At 29.4% G+C, this 27,903-nt stretch overlaps 1 long non-coding RNA gene across 3 annotated transcripts; it reads left to right on the top strand.

Annotated features, from left to right (window-relative positions):
* Nucleotides 1–2,219: 2,219 nt before the first annotated feature.
* LOC129314790 (uncharacterized) lies at nt 2,220–6,262 on the top strand. Of its 3 annotated transcripts, XR_008594273.1 has the most exons (8): nt 2,220–2,797; nt 3,160–3,243; nt 3,745–3,868; nt 4,145–4,235; nt 5,004–5,103; nt 5,287–5,346; nt 5,458–5,669; nt 5,760–6,262. It is a non-coding gene; the product is annotated as an uncharacterized LOC129314790 (long non-coding RNA). The 3 variants fall into 3 exon arrangements; XR_008594274.1 differs by having other exon boundaries at nt 3,803–3,868; nt 5,458–6,262; XR_008594272.1 differs by having other exon boundaries at nt 5,458–6,262.
* The last annotated feature ends 21,641 nt before the right edge of the window (nt 6,263–27,903 follow it).

The following is a 27,903-nucleotide window of genomic DNA, read 5'->3' as shown; positions in this document are numbered from 1 at the left end:
CATTGGGATGAACCTCTCACGCTGATAGGGACCAAAGTACAAGAAATAATCCAAACTAGATTGTCGACTTCCACCGAGATTGGACAAATGGCTATGATAGGGACTGGACTAACGATGACGATGGGGAAGGAATAGTCACCTTCCACTTGGACTGAACTGATAGCAACTTGACGGGTGACTTTCACTGGGACTAAACCAATGGTGACAATTAAGACCGAACGACTGACTTTCATTGGGAGTGGGCGGCCTGTGTTGACTGGGATTGGACAACCTCTTGCGACTAGGATTGGACCATCAGCACTGATTGTGACTGGATTGTCAACAATTCGATCTTGATCAAAGTCATTAACCCAATCTTAGTAGGCAATGACGATCCAGTCTAGGTTGCCTCCTAGTTGAAGTCGGTTGTTTAGTGCCAATTGTTGCCGTCAGTCTTGTCTTGGTGGAAGTCGGTTGTCCCATCCCAGTTGTTGCCAATGCTATAGTCCCAGTTGGCATTGGTCGTTTGGTCTCAGTGGAAGTTAGCGATTTGAACTATCAACTTTGACTAGGAACGGACTGCTGATGTCATCTAAGTTTCTTTTAAATTCAAATATAAAATTTAAAATTTGAAACTTTACTTTAGATCCAAACAAAGAATTTTAATATTATAATTTAAAATTTTTTATATCATCCAAACAAAGAATTTATGAATTTATGAATTTTAAATGTGATATTTCAAATATAAAATTTTAAATCCAAATTCCTAACTTAAATCTACCAATCCAAATGCAACCAGTAACTCTAAGAGTTGTAGAAATTATTTTAGAACTATTTAGAGAAATTTATAAATTAAAAGTAATTCTAGATAATAAATTATAACTAACTAGAATTTATTTTAATCATTTGAGAATTTATTAAAAAAAGTAATAACCGACTTAACACAAAAATTATTTTGGACAGTCCTTGGGATAGATTGAAATACTTTAAGGTTAGAAGAACCTTAAATAAAATTAAAAGAATTTTTGGAGTATTTTTAGAGTTATAGGTGACTCCCATGAGTACCTTGAGATAACTTTAGAGTAAGAAATAAATTTAATTTGATTTGATTTGATTTTAATTGCTCAATTTTACTTTTGTAAAGGTGTTAGAAGTTTTCTAGGGACTTCTAAATTCTTGCTTTGATGTTTGAGTTAGTTGGAAGAACTCTTGTAGAGAAACTTTATTAATTTTTTTTTTTTGAGTGAACTTGAGTCCAGATAACTTTTTTTAATATTACCTTATATACTAGTATGAGTAAATAATTGAACTTTTTATATACCAATATCAAATTAAACTTAAATAGCCTGCTTATAATAATGCTTCGCAAAAACTAAGCCTAGTGGTTAATAAATTAATTTTTGGTGAACATTTGGTAAAACTTTGGTTAGTGAAAAAACCCCTAAAAATCTTTATAATTGTTTTGTTTTTAATTTCTAGGATTGGATAGACCACATTGATAGTAATTTAACTGGTTGAAGTTTGGTTGAGTTGTTTGATTCATCAATCATCAACTATTGTACCATATACAAATCTTGTGGAATTGCATTCTGATTGGTCAATTTTTCTTCCTTCTTATTGGTGGGTTCACTTTAGATTAATTTTAATTCTCCTTAGTCGTTGGTTGGATGATTTTGGTCCAAGGAAAATTCTGTATGCTCATTGGTTGGTTCTCTTCTTTTATACTTCGGTCCAAAATATAAAACATTTTTAATTATAATTTAAATACTAAAAAAATTCAATTTTATCCTTATTTTTAGTTATAAATATCAAAAGTTTTTATTTTTACCCTTTTTCCCAACCCTTAATAATAAATTAAATGAGAGAGATAATATTTTTTTAATGAAGCACTATAAGATGAGAAAGCATGATTCTCCTTATAAATCAATAAAGTTTTAGTTATCATCAAGAGAAAAATATGATAAATATCAATCAAGTTACACAACAAATTAAGTCAATAAATACAAGGTAACATAAAAAAAATTCAAAACTTACTAAATATTTTATATTTTAAGTCAAGATGAGCAGAAACAATGTCTTATAATTTGGACAGCAAGAAATATGATATTATGTGCTGCGTGAGAGCGTTTTTGTTCCCAATACAAGTATATTTTTGGGTCTCTCTGTACTCTGGGTTTGAGAGTAATATATAAAGCAATCTGCTTTTTCACATGCCCAGATGGAAGAAGATGAGCCTTTGATCATCGATCATTTATCAGCAGTCGCTACCAGATGGTTCTGTTGCCAACGGTGGAGAGATGGGAACCCGTGCTTTGTATAACATGTCACTCGGCGCTTTGAATCATTTCTGTTCCTTTTCAGATTCCTCTGTTGTCGCACTATTGGTCAAGTTTTATATATCCTATCATCCGTTTTCGTTTTGTTTCTTCATACAGTTGCGACTATTTCCTAAAAATTATTCCACTTTTTAACTTTTAAGCGCTCATCAATGATTGCAGCTCTTTTCCGTTTGTTATCAAACCAGTAGTTATCAATTCTTTTTCCAATTCATCCGTTTTTGTTAGAAATATATAAACTGTAGTTTCTTATTAAAAGTCTTCCATTGGTGTTTTCTCCATTCTCCTTCCATTCGCTTATGGAGGAAGTCTGTTCATGTTAGTCTATTTCCTCTTAGCCTGTAGGTTTTCCTGATGCATTCTTCCATTTCTTCTTCAAATACTTCATAATATTTTTCCCTTGCAGGTTCCCACTGAGATATCATTCAGAGAGCTGTGCTTTGTAGAAGGGAGTATTCCTGTGTCTTGAATCCAGTTAACAGGTTCTTTTCATCTATTCTTCCTTCCATTTTTATACTTTCTTTATTTTTTAAAAAGTTTTCCATCATTTTTCCTGATCTTTTCTCCGCTCTGTTTTTCTCTTCCTTACCTGGCGTCGTTCAATCCAATCGGTGTAATATGTGTTTTTCTGTGAAGAAATTTTCTGTTGTTTGTATTTCCATATTGTTTTGTTCTGAAAGGTTTGACTTTTGACTCCTGGCGATTAAGGATCCGATTGCGGTTTGATTTTTGTCCTCAGCCTCTCCAATTTTGATTCACCATAAGTGCATTGTTATTTACCTGTATATTCTTTTTTCAATTCTTGTGCCAATTTTGTCATTGATTGCTCTCTCTTTTGTTTTAGTTTAATTCATTCGCATTCCAAACTCAAGTCTGATTTTTGAAACACGATGCCAGAGAAGGTTGATTTATTGTATCATCAATATCAGTAAGTATCCGGTTTTGCATGATATGACGCAATTATAAACTGATCAGTTGCATCTCTTCGTGTCCCACGTTTATCTTTTAACGTATTTCCATGTAATTAGTAATTACTAATAGATGATATGAGAGTTCGTTTAATATTATGATTTCAGGGAACCTTGATGGCTCTTGTATATGATTTATCATGTTGCTATTAGTTTGGTTTCTACTTTTACGTTTTATACTTCTATCCAATATTTGACTCATGCGAATAAATTTTCTTTTGTTGTATTTGTTATCGTGAATCATTAAAATGATATATATTTAATTATGTCAACCAAAACTAACAAATATCTCAAAAATTCAACAATAGGGACTAAATCAAGAAAGAGGATAGTTGTTTTGAAACTAAGTTCGGTGGTGAGCTTTATTTGGCATATCTAAAGACAGTGATCTCAAAATAAAATTTCACATTGTTACTCTCGGAACTACTGTGATGTGCATATAAAATTTTTCATGGTTTCAGTTGACTGATGATCAAGTAGATGATATAAAGGGTAATGATCATTTAAATGCTGAATCAGTGGATGTTGATCCTAGCATTGATGAGACAGGAGCAAATGGTGTTGAAGATAGTAACAATAGAAATGGTAAATTTACACATAAATCTGAGTATTATTTGGCTTATGATTACTTGGAGGAGGCTTTGGCGTCGTGAATTATTACTACTTTCACCTTCACAAGTAATACCAACTTGCACTGCAGTAGAAGGCTTAGGCATAGTGAATTATGGTTTTAAATTGGTCATAATTTCTTTGTAAGCATGAAGTTACAGAAAAATACACCCTCTTCCAAGCGCAGAAAGATTGCAGAATGAAGTTATTAAGTGGCTCAATTAAGATCTTCCTATTCTTTTGACCTTGTAGATTCTTGGGCTTGATATCTGCGCTGACACAATGGGTGGTGATGCATAAGATAAAGGCATTCCAGGTGGACAGAAGAACAGGCTTACAACAGGTATGTAGAAATTCACAAATTAACTTTTTTTTTTTTGTACTTCTTAAATTCAAAACATTCAAGATTTAGGTAATAAGTTTCATTCATGACTGAAAAATATGATAGAAGCACCTCCTCTTTACTAGACATTAAAATGAAGAGCTACTGGGACCTTTTGCCCTGGCTGAAATAAATATGTTCATCATACAGATAATTTTTTTCTTCATTGCTGGTCCCATAAAAACTGTGTTTATGGACGGAATATCAACTGGTTTGGACGGTTCTACAACTTCTCAAATAATTACCTAGTGCACAATGACAACTTGGGATCTAAATCCCCAGCTATATAATCTTTTTTCTCGGGCTTAGTCCCTTTTCTGTATCAAAAAAAAAAAAAATTTACGTGTCTCCAGTGGTCGGTACACATCATAGATGCAACTGTAGTGGTTTTACTTCTTCTGCCAGCTCCTGAAACCTTTGAATTATTTGATTATCTTATTCTGATAACAAAGGGGAAGATTGTATATCATGGCCTGTGCAGTCAAGCACTCCAATTTTTTGAGGAATGTGGTTTCAAGTGTCAGGAAATGAAAGGAGTAGCAGACTTTCTCCAGGAGTTGTTGGTGATCTTATGATGGAATTGTTGGTGTCCCCTCATGCTATGACTAATGTTCTCCTAGTCGATAATGAGCATGTTAAATAGTTTGGGTTTTTCAATTTAGAATATAAAATAACATCTAAGTTGCTCCTTTAACCTCTTGTCTTTTTGGTTGTGGTGTGGAACCGTAGATAGGTTTTGAAGCTTGAGATTGCATTCACTCTGAAAACATGAAGTTATATGCACAGAGGAACTATGTTCAGATTACCCTTTGCTCATGGATTCCTTTTGGTATGCAAAAAAGTACATTAGTTTCACATAATGAACTCAAGACTTGTGCTGAAGTAGTCATAACTTCTTACATATTACAAAAACAAGTCCTTGAATTCACCAAGTACCATGTAGTATGGATTTTGATCTTGATGCATGATAATTATAAAATTTCAACATGTGATGCTGACATTCATGTTGCAGAGATATTGACAAAGTAATGGGCACTCCCTCAAAAGTTAACTTGCCTGACAGAAAAAGCTGGTAAGTTATGATTGTATGGTATATTAGTAATAGTCAACCATTAAAAAAAATCCCTTCGATCTTTAATGAGATATGACTCTTTTTTACGAAAATGTTTCTCTCAATATCCAGGGGGTTTCTTGTAGGTGGTCGTCATGTATAATCCTCTTGCATGTTATCGATACTTCAACTTTTAGTGTTAACCTTGATAAGAATATTCAAAACAAGTTTCATCGTAGAAAGGGTATTGTTCATTTAGAGATGTCATATCTTGATCTGAAGACCTGGAGATGGGAAAAAATGATGGATCTGTTGTTCGAGGCTAAGCTTGGTGTTGCTGACAAGTACTTCTCAAAGCTATGTTTTTCCTTCTTTTGCATTCTCAAACTTGGTGTTGCTGTTGACTGGGTGAACTTACCTTATTCTTAATTCAGTTAGACTTATCGGCAAGGGGCTAGATGGGACTGTTTTCACGAGCCCAGGTACAAAAACATGGTAGTTCCAGGTAGTACCAGAAATCGATATCTTGTAATTTGGTACAAAAACATCCCAGTTAGGAGTGTCGTTTGGGTTGCCAACCGTGACAAACGAATCAAAGACAACTCTAGCATGCCAAGCATAAACAGAGGGACAAATCGTGATTCTCAACCAAAGTCACTTCCTGTTGTTTGACCCTTCTCCTGGACACTTCTTATGGGAGCTTGTAAATCATAATAACTCAGATATCAGCAGAGGGAATAGTGGCTGCATCATCTTGGTTGGAGATCTAAATGATGTAAGACAGGTTTCAGCTGCTGGGCAAGATCTATATATTTGGTTGGCTGTTCCTGAAATAGTTATGACCCTTTATCGATCATATGCTGATTATTTTTTGACAGCTTAACTACATTTTTCTGCGCATGGACTGTTAGTTTGATCATATGTGAGGCTGTGAAGATATGCATTTGTTTTGATCCGATCGTGTGGAAATTTTTAGAACTCGATGATATGTTTGTAGTAGATTTAAGTTTCAAGGTTTAATTGTCACACTCCAAAATATGGGAATGATCGGCATGAGAGATGCAACTACACACATTCCTTATGCCCAATTCAAGAAATGTTTTATTTTAAAAATATTTTTCATTTACATAAACCCTTAATATTTTTTGTGAAATATCTAACAAAATCTCTCTTCAGAACAGGATTTTCTTAAAATTTTACAATACAAATTTTTAAAAAAATATTATAACATTTAGAAGCTTAACTGCTTCCAACCAACAGACAAAATATTTATAAAATAAAGACCCTTACCATAGTTTATGTGGAGCACTTATAACATTATTTATAAAAGTACAATAGATAAATTAAAATTTTACATAAAAAAATAAAAATTAATTAAAATGGCGTCACAACTTCAATCCAGTAGCAAATCCCTTGAATGATTTGATCTGGAATCAAAAATATTTTTTAATGAATAACGTTTCAACTATAACATTTTGCACATTCAAAATGAATAAACTATAACATATACATAAATTAAAGAAAAAACAACATAATGTAAATAAATTTGTAAGTTTGGAATAAGTTTTATATAACTTCAATATCAATAAACTTTAAATTTATAATGACAAAATAATTTTGACATTTAATCTTGACAAGTCAAAATTATTAAATAAATACATAAATAAAAATAATAACATTTTCTAATTAAAAATCATTAATAATCAGTTAATTAAAAATTCATATTTTTGAAAATTTATCAGAACAATTTACAAACGTGGACATACAGTCTACGAGGGTAAGTAACCAAACGCAGCCTGAGTTATGAAATAAATGTGGACACGTAGTTCACGAGAGTAATACAAACCAAACACGGCTTGAAGTCACAAAAACAAACGCGAATCGAGACCCATAAATAACAAACATGAGAATAGAGCTCATAAAAATCAAACTAGTTAGTCATTGATCATGGCACGCCAAGGGCTAACGAAACTGCCGTTAGCAACCAGTGACTTGTATAAAATTTCCTTCAAATATATTTTCAAACATACGAGAAAATCATCACTATAAAAATACAATTCTCATTCTCAAAGTCAAACTCGCATGAGTAGCTTTGAACATTTACAAACTAGCCAAAATAAAATTTTGTAACTAATGTCCATGTTTAGCATTTATTGAGTAACCCAAAAATAACCAAAGTTGATAAAAATAATCTCATCAATTTTGTAAGGAAAAACACATACACATGCCATAATTTAAATATCCTTTAACATTTCTTTATAATTTTTCAAGATAAAAATAAAAATAAAATAATTTAATTAACTAACAAAGTATTAAATATGTAATATAATTATTATTGAATGATCTCTGTGAAAAATATCTTAAAAAAATAATTTTATTAATAAATCAGTTGAAACGCTGTCTACTTATTTAATAGATTCCCAAGTATATAACTTACTTCCAAATTAGCCCTTTTTACAACAATTCGAGATTCTTAAATTTCTATTGTCCAAATAATACAGCAGTCATTTTCCTATATACATTTTACGATCTAAAATTTACAACTTAAATTTATTCAAGGAAAAGAATAAATAAATATTTTATTTATTTTTTTCAACATTTTTCAAAAATTACATCAATTATTCCATAGAAATTCTAAAGACTAACATATTAATAGCAATCTAGTTCATGAATTACCAATCAAAATATCTATTCCACAAACCTCTAATTTCTGCCTCAACTTACATTATAAAGTGTTTTCTATAATGTTTTAACCAACAACAATACAACCATCACAAGTATCTTACCATAATATGTTAGATTCTTCTAACAAGCATTTTCCCAAATACTTTGCAAGCATTATTGTTTAAGTTATGATACCAAGTTCTCCTCTCTTCCAATCTCCTTATAATATGTAATAGGATTTTACTAGACTTCTTACAATTTCAATAAACATCCTTCTAATGTTAACACAACATGGTACATCCAAATAATTCAAAGTTTCTCCAAACATCATTTTTTTGCATCACAAAGTTTTCTCATATGACTTTGACCATGGCTAAATACTCCCTTAAAATGCAATCTCTAATTATGCTTTTTGCCAAAATACCAATTGTACATTATTTTCAAATTCCACAATAAATCTTTTAATATTCAAATTCTTACCCAACAATTTCTCAATAACCCTATGACTCAAAAAAAATTCAATTATCTACACACTACTTTCATAATTAAATTGAAACCTTTAAGTTAAAACTCAACTAAATGACATTAGTATCAGTCATGCTTGTCACTATAATTAATAGAATTTTAAAAATTACTAAATCAAGCAAAAGTTTTTCTAAGAGAAATTTTGTCAAACACCTTTCTTGCACTAGTCATTAAAATCAAGCCAAACTTCTACCTCTTCAATTCCAATTCCCAGGAATTTTTACAATAAAGATATTTGAATTAATCAAACATTCCAATTTTTTAATACTTCAACTAAAAATCTGTTTTGAGCTCAATGAAAAATCATGTTCAGATTTATCTTTATTAGTGAGAGCCCAAACAATATACTAAAATTACCTACAGGGAATGTACTCATACACTTCAATCTTCAGCCACTTGAAGACATAAATTCAGCGCAAGCAAATAAGAAAGGGAATTTAACTTACTAGCTGAGCACATGAGGAATGAAGGGAAAGAACATAGCCACGCTAGAACAGTGGCGACACAGAACAGAGAGACTTGGGCGGCGAGCTCGAAGAGAACAGAAGAATAATGGCAGAACAGAGGAGGGAGAAGACCGCGCAAACCATAACTTCAACGAGAATGATGGGAAAGCACAATCACCAGTGGCTGCCAGCTGAACAGAGGATGAAGGGCGACGCCGCACAAGGAGAGAAGAGGGAAATCGGTGCAGAAAGGGGAAGAGGAATGAGACGCGAGCACCACGGCAACGCCGAATGGAACTTTTGCATTCCAACACGGGCGATGAGTTGACAACAGAGAAGGAAGAAGGAGAAGACAGAGCGAAGCTTCTGGATCTAAACCATCCCTCTCTCTCTCTGTTGTGGTTGAAGAAGAATCAAGAAAGGGGAAGAGGATGGATGGATCTCGGTTCAAATGGTAAGTGGCAGAGCCACGTCGGAATACGGTAGCCTTGAGCACTGACGCCGGCGATGTGCAGTGAACTTAAAATGTTTAGGTTTTTACGTTAATATAATTGAGAAGACTTTGCATCAATTTTTCACATTTTTGTAAATCTTATATTTTTATGTATGTGGTAATTTCCATCTCAACCAATAGCTCAGAGTGCAGTACTATTTATTTGTCTTTGACAAGTTTTTAACATATTCATACTTACCCAAATTAATCTAATCACTTTAATTTGTGCTTTGCACAGTTTAATCTTATTAGTTTATTAACTTAACAAAGTACTCATTGTCACTCAAACTAATCTTATTAGTTTATTAACTTAACCAGCTATCGACACTAAAGGACCTTGTACTTGCATAAATTTGAGAGACTTTTGAGCAATAAATTTGGTAGTCAAGTGTTTATGGACTATTTTTTCCCAAAAGTTTAATAATACTATATAATAACATGCTTTATAATTACATTTTTTTCTTTAAATTTAAAATGTATAGGAAAAAAATCTATGGTATGTTTAAAAGGCTACTTCATTATGGATATTCTAGTAAAATTGAATATATATCTAAACAAAACTTCATTTTGTCTAATAACACAACATTATTTCTTAAATTGGAATTTTGTAAATGTTATTATCTTTATTACTTCTTTCAATTTTCCTAAATCAAACCTGTGCAACGCACGGGATCCAATCTAGTTGATATAATATATGAAGTTTGATAGTGTTTATACGATGACAAATGTTGTCATTTTTGAGACGTACTCGGTGTGAAAATTTTAATTTGATGGGGAACATATAATTTTGATGTTATAAGGTGGCTGCATGCTTATGGGTTTAAATTGAGGAAATAAGGTTGGATCGTAATCATGGGCTTTAATATGTATTTAAGGTATGCCAATTCATTTGACGAAGGTTGGGACAAGCTCGATATTATTTGGGCACTCCTTATAGTTAAAATGGGGAGGTTCAGGCTTGGTGAGGAGCAATAAGGCCTTTGGCCGAACACCATCCCTTATCGCCTAGTATCTTAGCCTGAGAAAATAAGGAGGAGATGAGATAAAATAAAGAAATGATAAAAACATGTGACTATTGTTGAAAAGAATTTTTGAGATATTAACTAGCTTATTATATGAAATCAATGTAATTGTTATTTGAATATTCAGTCTGTTATGATGTTCTCCTAAGTTGTATAGTTTTGAGTTTAATAATGAAGAGATGTTTATTCCTTTTCAAGCATGCTAGCTTCCTTGAATTATGTTTTAAACTTTTCTAGCATGTTTGTTTGAAATATAATGGTTACACACACACACACATGTATGTTTGGATGTATGTTTACTCTTTCCTCAAGCATGCTATAGTATCATTCAAAAATTTTTATAGAGAGATGATAATTGCTTATTGTGAAAAACTATTAGACTAGGTTACTTTATCAACCTAGGATACACTATAACCTTCAAAGAGGTTGCATAGACATTGTTTCACTACTATTTTAAATGCTGCAAGAATGGCTAGCAGAGCTTTAACAAGGGAACAGGTGTAAGGACCACATCCTCCTTGAGGAGTACGATTCAAAGAATAACACTGCTATTACATTGTAGGAATAGTTATCTTTATCTAACTGTTTATTTAATAAATTTACTTTTGTTTTACTTTAAAATATATATGTTTAGAAGGACAAAAACAGAACTTATAACCTTCCTACTACTGTAGTTTTGAATGATGCTTGAAAACCTTTTTTTTTTATTCCTACCATAGTGGGAGGTCTTGCAGGTTAATTAAGCTTATTTTAAATATCATGGTAGAGTTAAGGTCAATCCTTTTTCTAATACCAGTTCCTTTCCTACCATAATAGTTAAAGTCTTGTTTACCATGATAAGGGACAATTTGATGTGGGTTTTAGATGTGGTTGCTACATTAACAACCACTGCTCTGCATATAATCCTCTCAAAATCAATTTTCAAACATACGAGAAAATTATCGTTATCAAAATAAAGTTTTGTTTTTTGAATATCAAATTCACATGAATCTTTCAAAACCTTATTTCTACTTAACATTGAATTCTTTACTAATTTCACATTTGCCTTTATCAAACAAAAGATTACTATTAGAGCTAGTAATTTCATCAACCTTCAAGATATATTTGATAATGAAAATATGAATAGATAAATCATAATTTCACTATTTTTCACCATACAAATTACAACTTCATGGCCTAAATCAATATAATTAACAAAATATTTAACACTTGAAATAGTAGATAAAATCTATTTAAGAAAAATAATATTTCAATAAAAAATTATGTATAATTAAGTTAACAAGGAATGTTATCTACTTATATGAGGCAATCCCAACACTGTCATTTACTCCTTAACACTCCTTATAACAAGGTTTATTCCTAAAACATTTCAATATAATATAATAATAGTTGAACCTCTAAAATTTTATAAAACTCATAATTGTTCACTCACTTGATTATTATATATTATATTCCTACATTGCTCTTGGACACCAATCTTTCAATTTTCATTCCAAAGAAATTCATTTCCTCTACATTTCTTTCTAGTATACAAAGTTATAATAATCCACTAACACATTTTAACTAAATAATATCATTGTTTACATATGCACTCTTCCCACAACATTGTAACTTGAAGCCATAACATTTTATCTTAATACATTTAAAGGTTTAAATAAATACAATAAGCTACAAGTTCATAATAAGTAGTTACATAAAATAGTGTCCATGGACCTTATAGCACTTATGTAATTAAAGTCTTTGGGCTCAAGTTACTATATAAAAATTGAATAACTTCGATACAAAGATTTAGTCAATGATTCATTACCCATACTTATTTATTCAATTAAATTAAAACAATTTCTCCTCCCACATTTCATCAAACACCTTAATTATATGCATTATAAACTCAAATCATACACAAGTACCAAAATTTATAAATTGCCAACCATACAGCCCTCAAGTTTCAACAAATTCTTTATAACATTTCCTAGATCTAATTTTATAACAAGATTTGACTTTCTATAAGAGCAAAACATGATTCTGAATATAAATTTTAGTCCTTAATACAACCATAATCAATCTAAATAATTCAAAGTTTCTCCAAACATCATCATTTATATCACAGTTCCTCCATAATATTTTAGCTGTAACTAATTATTATTGAAATATGATTTTCTTTCAAGACTTATATAAAACACCTTGTGTGCACAACTCTTAAACTGTTCAATAAATCTGTTTCAGCTTCAATCTCTTAACCAACAAATTCCATAAATCCATATAATTAAATTGATCATGCCTTTCCAATCCAATTCCCCATAAAAAAAAATCAATTTAAGCTCAAGAAAAATTCAAATCCAAACAACACATTTATAGCCGAAAAGGTAAACAAGGAAGACCAATATATATATCTATACCATACAAGATCACCAGAGATGAAGAAAGAAGGATAAGCTCCCACATACCAACCACGGTTGATACCAAAGAAGGAGGGAGAGGAGGAGTTTTATGCTTTTGTTACAACTAAAGAGGGAAGGAAAAAAATTGACAGCCTCCCTCAATCACATTAGTAACTACAAATCCAGAGAGGGGAAAGAGAATCTAACATTGAGAAGGCAAGGGAACTAAAGCTCATAACTCATTCAGTCTTGAGGTAACACCATGGAATAGGGAAATGCTATGGCACATTCTGTAGTGTCGACAAGCTGAGCTACTCTGCCTCCGTGTATACTCACCGACGACAAGCTAGATGATGAGGGATGGAGGATTAAGACGAAGGTAATAGAGGAAAGGAGGTCTAAGAAAATACAGGGGTAGGGTTTGAAGCTCTCTCCCTTTGGTCTTTGCCTCTGCTGAAGATAAAATGAAAGGGATACGAGACATGCTAACGCAAGACTAATAAAAATATACTTAAATTATATTATCATAAATTTTAATTGAACTTAAATTTTTAGGTCATTACATGATTGGTTTGGTGTAATCAATTTTATTCAATTTTTTTTCACTCTTAGAAATGTACTAATAAAGTACCCATGTCATGCACATGTTTTATATTACAGCTTTTATAAATAGATTTGAAAGAATAATTTGTAGCAAATACCTTCTCCATAATATCCTATTGCAGCAAGGCTATGCAATTATAATTATTAATATTAAATTTGCATATTAGAGTAAAGCAAATGGTAAAAACTAAATGCATACTATGTAAATGGACATGATAAGAAGTAAATTAGTAAAAATTCATAATTATTTAGATCAAATTATCAAAAACTTTCTTATAAACAACTTAAAAGTTATATCTCTAAAATGACCATCCTCATCAAGACCAAACATTTTTAAATCCTCCATATTTCAAATATGAGAAACAACAACATATAATTGGTCAAGGGTGAAAATAGGACAAGACATGTACAAACCAACATAACACTAACTTTGGTTCTGGCTCTTAGTAATGGGCATTACAAGGCCAACATAATGGGAAACTACCTCCTTCTCATACCAAATAGCAATCTTGAATCAAATGGACATAGAACAATTCATGGTATACATACTTTAGTTGATCTAAACATTTCTTAAGTTTCAATAACATGTTTTACATGTACCATTGCACAACACATAGACTTATTAATGTTTCAGTTCACATTAAAATAATTAAGTACCTACTTTAAGTCTTATTTCATAACTTAAAAGGCCTAACATGTACATTGTAATTTAATTTAGAAAATTTGTAGAGTGTAAGTCATTAAGTGAATTCATGTCACTCATTATCTTTAATAACACTACCAAAGCTCATGCATACAACTTTCTCTCAGAGAAGGAGGGATAACATATATCTATTTATTTCTTTCAATCACATCCAACGTAAGAGCTAATATACCCTTATCTCTAAAATATAAAGAATTATGGATATTGATAAGAAAACCTATGAAAGTCAAATCAACAATGGACTTTACTGAATTATCTGAACCATTTAGTAACAAATCATTTGGAATCTTTATGTTCACATATCCTTCATTAGCTCCAACACCAGTCCTATCATTAATTTAGATAATCTAGTCAGCATAATCCTAAAGAGCACTAATAGGTGCTCCATTATTTATTACTATAAGTCTCATGTTTATAGATAGTGTAAGAAGTTGACAATTGTCCCAAAACAAAGAATTAATGATAGCAAAAATAATGTCGTCTCTTGACCCACTTGGAATAATAGAAAGGCTAAATTTGCCTGAAGTCTCTACCAAACACAACAACTTTTCCTTCTTTTTGAACCTTAACAATTCATCATTTAATGCAGCCATATCATATTTTAGTTCATTTGTCCCATTTGAATTCAAACTTGATATGTTTGATAAAGGTATAAGCTATAATCTCTTGGACATTTCTTGTTAGATTGTAGTATTTTCTCAATCTCAATTAGAACTAAAAATATGAGCTGAGTCTGAGAGTCCAACCCTACCAAAGAATGGTGGGTTGAGTTGCATAATCTGAACCTCAGTTAAATGCAAGCTAGTTTTGGCTCACATTGTTTAACCCAACCCTGCCAACCCACATGCTAATCCTCTTATAATTTTTTATTTTCAAATTTTATATTATTTAATTATTCATTCATTCCTCTTCCAATCTTCCTCATTTTGTTCCATCATCTAATTAGAGAAATCTTCCTATATATTATACTAATTAAATAAAATTATTTAATTAGTGTAATATATAGCAAGAATGAAATAGCAGCTAATACAATTTATTTTAATTAATTAGAGTAAAATACAATCATCTACCTTCCATTTTGCCAAAATTATATAGAATTCTTCTTTGTTTTCAAAACCTACACTTTAGTCTAACTTTTAGCCTTTGTTAGAAATATTCAATTCAAGATTTTAAAATATTTTATTTTTTAATTTTAATTATATTAAAGAACCTAAAAGTATTAATATGCCCTATAACGTATTTTCTATTCTGCCCCCTCAGTTTAAGGAACTTTGAATAATTAAGTGTGACAATTTTAAAATAAGTAATCTAGAAACTGTGTGTGCAAATTAATAAAATTTAAAGAAAAATAAGCACAAATTATATTGACGAATTTATTTTCATTATATATTACATCCTTATTGTATTAAGCCTTTTTTTGTATATACATGTTTAAAATATTATTTTAAACAACTTGTACATTTATATTTAAAAAATTATTAAATAAATAAGTTTACAAAACAAAAAATTTTAAAATATGAATGAAATGTTTAAGGAAATACATGCATTAAATTTTTTTAATATCTTGAATGATTGTTAGATCACATCTATACATAAAAAGGATATTTTAATTCAACATATATATAACTTAATAGTCAACTAACAGTTGGATGGATGAAAATAAATTTTAAAAATACAAAGGAGGTTTGTGTTTTAAAACTATTAATTATAGAAAAGGCTTATATATGTTTAAAAATTATAAGAGACATATCTTTAATTAAAGTAATTTAGAAGTGATATCAATGCGTTTTACTCTTTTAATTATTATAATATATACTTGTATGGAAAATTGTAATTAAAATTGGAAATATTTTCAAATAATCATATATTGAAATTTTCATTTATCTGGCTTTTTTTTTCAGATTAATTTATCTAGCTTAAAGTTCAAAATTTAAACTTAAAATCTTTTTACTATTAACTAGAGTCTATTGGCAATCCAAAATGATTGAATATATTGACCAATATTATTAAATTATCCTACTCGAATTATTGTATTACCAAAACTTTAAATACTTATGGAAGTTATGATTAATTTGGTGGAATCATTTTACCAAATGTATGTTTTAGAAATAATTTTTTTACACTTGATTGGCTGGTATTTTTTGCACTTTAACTTAATTCGATTGCATATTTGAATTACAAATCTCAATATTTACTAATCAAATAAAATGATCGGTTAAGTGAAAATATTATTAAATTAATTAATACTATTTTTAATAAACAAATATAAATAACATTATTTAATTGACAAATATGAGTATTTTTATATTTCAAACTTCACACCAGAAACAATTAGTATCTTACCCTTTCAAGAATACATGAATTTGATGGAAGTTCATCAAATTCTAATATTTTAAAATGATTTGAGTTTTAAATATTTTTTTTATCAATTGAATTTTAAATATTTAAATATATATGAAGATGGATAAAAATACTTTATATTTTTAGAATATATACATCTTATAACCATTCTTTTTGTTTGTATAAATAAATATTTAAAAAATTGAATTCAAAAACATCCACAAACCACCAATCAAACTTGACAACCAAAGCACAAAATCATGGGAAGAATACTAAAATAAAATCTTACTTTCATATAAATCAGTCATGCAAAATACGCTTGAGGATGTTACAAAATTAATGAAGAGTTAAATCACAAATTTACTTCAAAACTATAGGTCCAAAAATGTCTAGTATTTTAAACTTATTTTTTATGGAATATTCTCTTTCAATTTTTAAAAATAGTGCAATGTTTCCCCTACAGTTAACAAATGATAACTTTAACTTTTAGTTGACTAAAAATTACCAAAAAAGACCTTAAAAGTTACAAAAAAGAGACCAAGATAATTTTCTTTGTCTTTTTGTGTATTTTTTGGTCATAGTCTATAATTTGGAATCTTTTCTAATAATTTTTTTGGTTAACTAATAGTTAAAGTTAACTTTTGCTAACATTTGAAGTGATGTTTCCCTTTAACCCTTAATCAAATCCGTAATGTGAAAAAGAAATAGTAATCAACACCATTTTCTTTATAATTGGATAATGGATAATATCTAAATGGGAGGAAAAATTAATTTGAATTTGACAATCTTATCTAAACTATAGATCTTCAAAACTTATATCAATTAAAATTTTAAAATTCAAGTAGACTTTTTTTGACATCTCTAGAAATATATTAAATATTGTCAACCATATAATTTTTTCAACTTGAATAAATATAAAAAATAATGCTTCTTTTTAAACTTAGAATCTTTTTTTTAACTGACCCATTTATGATTTATTATAGATTATACATTAATTTTTTTAAAATAGAGTATTTATTATTTCATTTGAAAAAGGGATATGTAGTGTCACAATTTGGAGTATACACAAAAGGACATGTGGTGTTCAAGAGGATACATATTAAAATAATCATTGTTTAGTCAATCTAATGACTTTCTTGCAACTTCTCACTAAAATATTTTATACATGAGATCAATTTGAATCAATAAAATAACTTCAAAAATTTGAATTATATTTAGTATAAATAATTATTATGAGTAATTTTAAATTTCAAAACTTGAGATAGAATCCATCTTTGAGATTCAAGTCAATAAATCTTTGAATTAAATAAGATAAAATTTGAATACATAAAATAAGATGCTAATCCATCAAATATGTAAATATTGAAAATTATATTTTAAAGTAAATTTAGCATATATAAATGATCTTATCATAATATATATATATATATATATATATGTGACCACTCTTTTAATTTGAATATAAATATTTAAAAATTCAGTTTGAACCTATTCACAAACTAATAACCAAACTTGGCTCCTTAAGCATAAGGTTATGTATGAGATGAAAGTAAAGCTGTCAATAAGAGCTGACATGACCCTTGTAGGCTTAATTTTTATAAGCTCAGCCTTTGGTTTGAACCCATAAACCCTTTTTTTTTAAATAAGCATTTTTCTCAATCCCAACCTTTATTGATAGGATTTCAGGCTAAGCTTGAAAGCTTGTATAGTTTTTTAAAAATAAAATTAATTGTATGAATTTACATATATAAATTACAAAGTACCTTAATTAAATATCTAAAAGACAATAAGTATAATTAAAATAATACAAACTCTAGAATATAATATAAGCCATATAACTCCCAATTGTCTATAATCCAAAATATAAATATAATATTAAAATACTTTGATAGAAATGTATTTTTAACTAAAACTTTTAATATAATTTGAAATTAATTAGTTGTAATTTAACATATATTCAAAATTTAACTGAACATATTTTTTTATTTTAATATGAACAATGGAATTGCATCCAAAAGCTGTTCCTTTTATTATTATTTCCCAAAAAACTATATATTTGGTATGATCAAAATATAAAATAATATTACATATTGCCAAACTATAATTATTTAATAAAAAATCTCTCATTTAATTTTTAAAAAATAAAAATAAAAACAAAATAAGGAATTAATATTTATGCAATTGATTAATCACTTTTTCAAATTTAAAATAGGGAATTATTTGCTTAATATTCATTCATACTCTAATTTTTTAAAATAAGATTTATATTTTAATTTTTGAAATTAATCAATAGTTTATTAGAGAATTATGATTTATTTTAAATATGCTAAATTTCAGTAATGATGTAAAAGTTAATATTGATTATTTGTAAGGATGGGGTTTGAAAATTGTATTAAAATATCGCTTTTTGTATTTGATATTCCTAAAAAAACCCAATAAAAAATTTATAAATACATGTACAGAGATCAACTCTAATTAATCTTAGAGATAAATTGTTGGCTCTCCCTTTTTAATGATACGAGGAAAAAAAATAAAAAAAAATACCTTCCCTTCTTGCAACCTGAAGCCAAAGTTTTTGAGAAATGACTTCCAAAAAGTTGTAAAAATTTGACTGCCTACATAGTATGCGTATAACTATAAAATAGTAAAATTTGACATCACTTTAAAGAAGATAACAGGCGAAGTTAAAAAAATTATTATTTTTTAGAGAAATATAATTTTAAGATTTTTCTTTGGTCAAGTAAAACATATCAAAAGTAACTTATAAATAAAACTGGAGATAGTAGATAATTTATGATGTACTTTGCCATGTAAAGTACTTTGCTATTTCAGCTTCTCAATTACTTTAATGTGTATTTGCCGAAATTCTTCTGATATTACAATTCTAAAATCAACTCTCACATCCTGCCTACTTTATTTATACAGGAGATTAATTGGAATTGAGTCTTCTAAGCATAGTCCTCAGGTTCAATTCATTCTATTACAGTACTACAAAAAATTGACTTTGTTGCCGCTGAAATTTTTTAACGACAACAAAAAGTCACTATAATGTCGCTGCGAGAGCTTTTATCACTAATTTTATTTTTAACAACAATAAAAGTCATCATTAAAAATATTCAATCAACAGCGACAAAAAGAAACTTGTCACCATAGAAAGATAGTCGCCGCTAAAGGTTAAGAATTGAAACTACTAAATAGTCGCCGCTGAATGTTGAGCACCAGCGACAACCTTTGTTGCTGCTAAAACTATCAATCAGTGACAACTTTTTGGTCACCACTAAATAGTAATGCCATTTTACCTACACTACTATAAAAAGAGCTTTTTATATCACTTTTTTAAGAGAATTCACGTCCTTATTTTAGGGGACATAGATTCAGGCGATATAGAAAGTTGACTTATCCGCATCACTTTTATTAGTAATATGATTTTTGGAGAAACCATGTCACTTTTTGTAAAAAAATTTAAATATCTACCATTCCCATTTCATCATTCCAACTAGCAATAGATTTCACAAACCTAAAGGCAAAATAAAAGAAAAATAAAACCATGCAAAATTGATAAAGCAGCCAAATATAATGAAGAAGGCTCAAGTAGAGATTAGAAATATCTACGAAGAAAAAAGGTTTGTAGATACAAGTGATACTAACCAAATATTGCTTGCTAGCTTAGGGAAAAGAGGAGGAGAAGCTATAGATCTTGGATGTGGGTCTTGAAACTGTCTGTTGAATGGGGAAAAGAGGAGGAAATGAGGAGAAGGGAGAGTTGTCTGTCGAATATTCACTGTTGAATGCTAGCCTTAGGTCTTCATTCAATCTGTCGGCCATAGATCTCGATGTTGGGGGTCTCGATGCAGTGGGAAGGAGAAGAGAGAGTTGTTGTGTGGAGGAAATGAGAGATCTATAGTGAAGAGGAGAAGAGAGACGTGCTGCCACTGAAGGGAAAAAGAAAGAGGAGTTAAATTTCAAAATACAGAATGATAGAGCGAGGGAGGAGCTCGATATGATTTAGAAAAGATGACTAAAATTCACGTCTCTTTTTTAAAAAAAAAGCGACGTGAAAAATGTCCACAAGTTAATAATTTAAAATAATTTATTTTCTACAATCCATGTCCCTTTTTTTAAAAAAAAAGTATCGTGGTAAGTTATCCACATCTCTTTTTCTAAAAAGCGACATAAAAAATGTCCAAAATTTAATAATTTAAAATAATTTATTTTTTATAATCCATATCTCCGTTTTTTTTAAATGACGTGGTAAGTTAACCACGTGACTTTAAAAAAAAAAGACGTAAAAAATGTCCAAAAATTAATAATTTAAATAATTTATTTTTTATAATTCATGTTGCTTTTTTTAAAAAAGCAACGTGGTAGTTATCCACGTCATCCATGTCTCTTTTTTAAAAAAAGGGATGTGTATTGTAAAAAATAAATTCTTTTAATTATTAATGTTTAGACATTTTTCATGCCCCTTTTTTTAAAACAGCGACGTGGATAACTTAACACATCATTTTTTTTAAAAAAAGGATGTGTATAGTCTAACAAAGTTAACACTTATTTATAAAATTATCATCGCCTTTATTTTTTATATCACTTTTATAAAAACTGATGTAAATTGATGGATGTAAAATGTACATTTTATAGTAGTGCTAGCCACATGACATCACGTCATCCTCCTACTCACACATGGTGCCACATCACTTGTCATGTGTCATCCTCCGTGTGGCACCATGTCACATTTCACGTGTCACACATGTTGTCCTTCATGTGACGTCATGCCACCTTCCATGTGTTGCCCCCACCTCACACCACTTGTTATCGTGTCATCAAATTATATTTTCATTTCACAAATTGTCTCCTCCAAGGTTTGGACCCATAACTTTCTTCTTTTGTGTTCTGCAATTTTGCCACTAAGCTATAATAAACCTACAATCTATTATTACATAATTAAATATATATATATATATATATATATATATTATTAAACTAAACAAACAAATATATCTTAAATATTAAATGTTATAAAATATCATTACTATCATTAAGTACTTCAATTTAATTTTTTTAATTTATTAAAATTGGAAATTATATTATTTATTTTGTCTAAAGTAAACAATAAATATAATTGATACAATATCATTTATATTATTTATCTTAATTTTTTTTACTTTTTGAGGTTATTGTATTATTTATTTTAATATTCATCTTTATAATTATAATATAAAAATATCTAAGAATGAATAATAAAAATATAGATGATTATACATTAGATCATAATTATTTATTTTTCTAGCTAGTTTTATCTAAAATTTTATTTTTATTTTTAATTAACAATAACTCTTAAGGAATGTAATTGGCTTGTTTTTACATTACATTTTACTTTTTAATTAGTTTTCATTTTTAAATTATAATTTTATAAAAAAATTATGCACTATATTATCTATTTTTTTTTATATTTATGTCACAAGATAGCATCAAACAAAAAAAAAATCATATAGCATCACATACATAGATATTATATATTGTAAAAGGTAAAAATACAATTTTAGAATATCTCATTTCTCTTCTTTTCATCTTCTTCTTCCTATTATTAGCCATCAAACTAAGAATATTTAAACTAGCATCAAGCTTCAAAGTTATTAGTATTAAATGTAAAATTTGAATTGAAAAATTAGACTAGATGAAATATCATTTTATGAATGAATAAATTTAATTATCACATGTCTAATTATTATACACAAGCAGTATTATTGTCTAAAAATATTAATTTAATCATAAAACATTTGAAAATAAAGATTCTTTACCACATTATATGCATTCCAAATTTAAATATCAAACATTAAGTTTTTGAATAAATTTATCACTTCATATAGGAGTATTCATTGGTCAATTCAGTTAGATTCGATGTTAATTGACCAAAACTAGTGAACCAAATTGGTCTAAATAGTTGGACTGCATCAATCAAACATTACTTGATAACAAAACTTGACAAAAAATAATATAGTTTGGCTTAATTTTTTAATCCAGCTCATTAGCATTAAATAATATCTTAATCTTAGCTTAAAATAATTTCATTATTTTAAAGCTGCAATTTAACTATTAAATATATTAAATAAAAAATCATTATATTATTTTATATATTCATTATAAAATTACAATAATGCAAAAAAATTAATGTCATAAAATGTTAAATGTTCGAATAAACAAAAAAATTATGATGATAATAAGAAAGTCAAACTTTCAGTGACGACATTCAAAGTCTCCGTTGAAAGTCTTACTTTTTGTAGTGACTAAGATTGTAAACTTTCAGCGGTGACATATACTTTTTGTCAATAAAAATTGGACAATCAGTGACGACTATATATTATCACCGTAGAAAGTCACCCTTTTAGTCGCAACTTTAAATGTTATTGCAGAAAGTCAAACTTTTAGTGATAACTTTTATTGTCTTTGTAGATTGTTCATTTTCAGTGATAATTTTTTAGAATTATTGCTAAAAGTCATTTTTTTATAGGGCAAGAAGCAACAATTTCCACTAATGATCTAATTGAAGGAATTGAACACAAGTTCATCTTTTGCAGGAGAGAAATCATTCTTCCTGGTGATGATAAACCTGTGGCTAATACCATTTCCGAGGCATACCCACTAGAGTCTGAACCAACAAGTACTCAAGAGATATATGATGAACTTTCCAAAGTGTCTGACTTGAAGGATGCTAAGTTTTAAGGAAAGAGAATGAGAGAGAGGTCTCAAAATAATCAAGTAATTCAACTTACCAAGTGTCAACTTTTAGAAATTTGTAAGTTCCACTCTTAATTTTGTAACTTTGTTTTGATGAACTTATAACTTATTTTTCAAATTTTAATAAAGAAAATAAATTTGTTCATTCTTTAATCATGTTAAAATTTTAAAAATAAGTTACAGATTCATCACACTGAAGTTGTAAAATTGAGAGTTGAACTTGAAAATTTCTAAAACTCGGCACTTGAGATTTAAGTTGAATTAAATGGTCCTTTTGAGACCTCTTTATCATTCTCATTTTTGTCATTCTCCCAAAAAGATAATGATAAATAAGTTTTAAAAGGATTAATTAATTTAAGTTAGGTTTTAAGTGTCAAATTCTAGAAATTTACAACTTAATCTCTCATTTTTACAACTGTATTGTGATGAATTTGTAACTTGTTTTCTAAATGCTAACATGGTTAAGGAATAAAAATTATTTTTCTATTAAAATTTGAAATATAAGTTGAAAATTCATCACAGTGGAGTTGTAAAATTGAGAAATTGAGTTGTAAATTCTTAAAATCTAGCACTTGAGACCTAACTTGAATTAATTAATCTTTTTGAAATCTCTTTGTCATTCTCCCAATAAAGGTTGAGGCATTTAAGGCATGGCTGTTTATGCAAATTAATAAACTGTAAATTTGTGATCTTTATAAACTTTTGCGACAAAATCATTAATTGTGCTAGTTGTGTTATGCTTCTTTCAAGTATTAATTGTTGATGGAACCGCATTTGTGGACACACACACACGGGCGCACACACGGTATACTAGTTAACTTAGTGGATAATTAGAATGTACGTAATGTTGATGAAATTATCTTTTAAAATGGACAATAACTTTGTTTTTGACCCATTTTCTTAGTGGTGGGTTCGACCCAAAAAGCATTTGGAAGCCCATGGGATTTTATATGTAAAGCCCATAAAAATTTCCTTAGAAATATTTCATCAACAGAAAGTTTATGAAATCAATTGTTTTTTTTTAAAGAAAAATTTCAAAGACAACCAGTGTTAAAAGTATTTTCTATATAAATTATTTTTATTCTGATTCTAGAAAAGATGCAAAAAGCTATTTTTAACCTGTGTCAAAAACACATTTTTTGTGTTAATGAAAACTAAAACATTTAAGCTTAAAGTATTAATACTTTGGTTTTAGAACCGATGTAAGAAGCTGTTTTTAACCTATGTAAAATATACATTTTGTGTTAGTGAAAACTAAAATATTTAAGTTTAAAATATTAAGAGCCTGGTTGGTTTCTATTCTTATTTTTTATTTTTAAAAACTATTTTGTAATACAGTTTTTAAAACTATTATTAAAATAAAATAAAATAAAAATCCATTTAGTTATGTCAATTAAAAATAATTTTAAAATTAAAAAATAAATTGATAATAATAGTTATAGACATTTAATGGAAGTGCATGACCGTCAAGTAAATCACTTTTTATATTATCCATCTTCTTAAATTAGCCTAATTGCTTGAGAATATTGATTTGCACAATATGGATTTTGTTGTGGAATAGAATTCAAAACACCAAATTGCTGATCTTTAAGGGAAACACAAGCTGATCCAAATCTCAGGAACAAGGACAAGGGAGTGTGTTCATTATTGACGATGCCAGGTACATTTATGTGAATTACATGATCTCATCATCTTTGTAGTATGAGCATATTTTACAGATAAATATATATATATATATATATATTGAATTATATTGAATTATATTTATTAATATTTTATTCCTATTTAACTTAGTTTTATATATTTTTCTATTATCACTTAATTATAAGATAAAGAATTTTTATTAAAAAATTAATCATGTCTTATTGTTTTTATATCATGCAGGAACGAAATAAATCAATTGAAGAAAAGAAAGAAAAATTAGATATTTAAGAATCATATATCAGATATTTAAAAATGAAGGAATTGATCAACTTTATTGTGTGTGCTCAAACCTTAAGAAACATATAAAGAAGTGAAAAATGGAGGACACGAAATATCACAATAATAACATAAACCAATTGGATCATTCCATGGAATATTCTGGATTCCGAATATCTAACGCATGTGTTCATATGATCCCTGCAAATTAAGATATTTAAAGGCTACATTTTGTAAAATAAAAAAAAAATCTAAATTATTGAAACATCCAAAATATCATAACCATGGATTCCTGGTTCGACTAAAAATGTCATCACATTTTAGTGGAAGGATAGCTTTTAGACATCTAATATCGCTTAGAAATCAATCCCTTGTAGAATCCATCACCTCCCACTGATCAACTGTGTCATCTTCGAGTGGACCGCGGGAAATAATATTTAGGGTCCAAGGGAGGCATTGGAAACAATGAGAACACTTCCGTTGCTATGTCAAGAGAAACTATGATATCATAATCATCTTCATTTTTTATCCTCCTGATCTTGTTTCCATGCCAACCAATACATTGCTCCATTAATAGATACAGTTTGAGAACTAAGACTTGTTGAATATGAATATCTCAATTCATATGTATAATAAAATATGATAGAATAAAGTAATTCATGCGTACCTGAAAAATCCATGAGTGCTAGAGAAATCTCGATTACCTCGAGTGTAGGTAGGTACACAACCCTCTGATCCCCAGAGCTTTCAGAGAGTTTAGAGATAATGGAAGTAGAAGAAATGAGTCGTATGTTTGTGGTTACCGACTAATTATCTTATATAGATCAGATCGGTAACCGCCTTATGAAATAATTAAATAATTATATTATCTATTATCTCTGACTCAGTCAGTTAAGAGATAGAAAATAACTGACGGCTACTGGGTTGTGGGTTGAGCCTCTGCCCATTGGGCTCACTTGTGTGGTCCACCTATCACGGTCCACACAAGATCATAAGAACCAATTTATTGGGCTTATTAATCAATGCTAATTCATAAATAATATTCCAATAATCTCCCACTTGGATTGCATTAATTAAGCAAGTTGTATAAACAAGCCGCAAACAAATTCAGAAAATGAAACTCCACAAAATCACTAAATCCTATGGGGAAACAAGTGATTATGATATCTCATAATCTGAGTAAAATATGAAATTTTATTTTAAACACAGCTCAGTAAGATAACAACATAAATCACTGATTCTTATGGAGAAACAAGTGACATGCATAGCATACCACAACAGAATCATTGAATCTTATAGGGATACAAATGATATAGACGCATCTAACTGAACTGAACATAACTCACAGAAGAAAACAAAGCCTAAAGAGAAATTGCAACATAAAAAAATTCTCAAACTCCCACTAAACTAGGGCATCAAAGGAATTCACAATACCCATACAAGTTACATGATTTTGAAAAACTTCTACAGGTAAACCCTTAGTCAGCGGATCTGCAAGCATCTGTGTGCCAGGAATGTGTACTACACGGGTTTGAGACTCAGCAATTTTCTCTTTCACAAACATAAGTTTGATATTAAAATGCTTTGTAAGACTGGAATTTCTGTGATTGTTAGCATAGTATACTGCAGATTTGTTATCACAATAAATGGTTAGAGGACGTGATATTGACTCAACTAAGTGCATGCCAGATATCAACTTCCTTAGCCATATAGCGTGACGTGTAGTCTCAAAGCAAGCAATATACTCAGCTTCCATAGATGAAACTGCCGTAAGTGTCTATTTCACACTCTTCCAAGAGACAGCTCCTCCAGACAACATGAAAATATAGCCAGTCGTGGATTTACGATCATCCAGATAAGAGGCAAAATCTGAATCTGAAAAGCCAACAATCTCAAGATCTTCTGATCCCTTAAAGTCATAATCAGAATAACCAACAACCTCAAGAGAATTTGACCTTCTGTAAGTCAACATATGATCCTTTGTACCTTGAAGATACCTCATAACTTTCTTAGCAGCCTTCCAATGATCCGGACCTAGATCATTTAAATATCGACCCAGCACTCCAATGGCAAAGGCTATATCTGGTCGAGTACACACTTGAACATACATAAGGCTGCCGACAGCGGAAGCGTATGGTATCTTTCTCATTTCAGCCCTCTTCTTATCATCCTTAGGACCTTGTAACTTTGACAACAGCTCACCTTTCTGTACAAGAGCAGGTGAAGGAGAACATGAATCCATTTTAAATCTCTTAAGTACCCGCTCAATATAAGTGGCCTGTGATAAACCAAGAACACCACGAGATCTATCACGATGAATTTGTATCCCAAGAACAAAGGAGGCTTCACCCATATCCTTCATGTCAAAATGGCAAGACAATAGGTGCTTTATTTCAATGAGGAAATTTATTGAATTGCTGGCTAATAAGATATTATCAACATAGAGAACAAGAATGACAAAATTATTCCCATCAAACTTTTGATAGATGCACTGATCTGAGACATTCTCAACAAAACCGAGAGAGGTGATAACTTCATCAAATTTCAGATACCACTGCTTAGAAGCCTGTTTTAGCCTATAGATGGATCTCTTTAATTTGCACACTAGATGTTCTTTATCGGATTCAACAAAACCATCAGGTTGTGTCATGTAGACTTCTTCATACAAATCGCCATTCAAAAACGCAGTCTTGACATCCATCTAGTGAAGATCAAGATCAAGCTGTGCAACTAAAGCCATTACCACTCT

The sequence above is a fragment of the Prosopis cineraria genome, unplaced genomic scaffold (assembly GCF_029017545.1).
Source record: "Prosopis cineraria cultivar Desert tree isolate PC_DT_omini unplaced genomic scaffold, ASM2901754v1 PC7, whole genome shotgun sequence".
In the NCBI taxonomy this organism is placed as follows: Eukaryota; Viridiplantae; Streptophyta; class Magnoliopsida; order Fabales; family Fabaceae; genus Prosopis; species Prosopis cineraria.
This window is presented reverse-complemented; position numbering and strand designations above follow the sequence as displayed.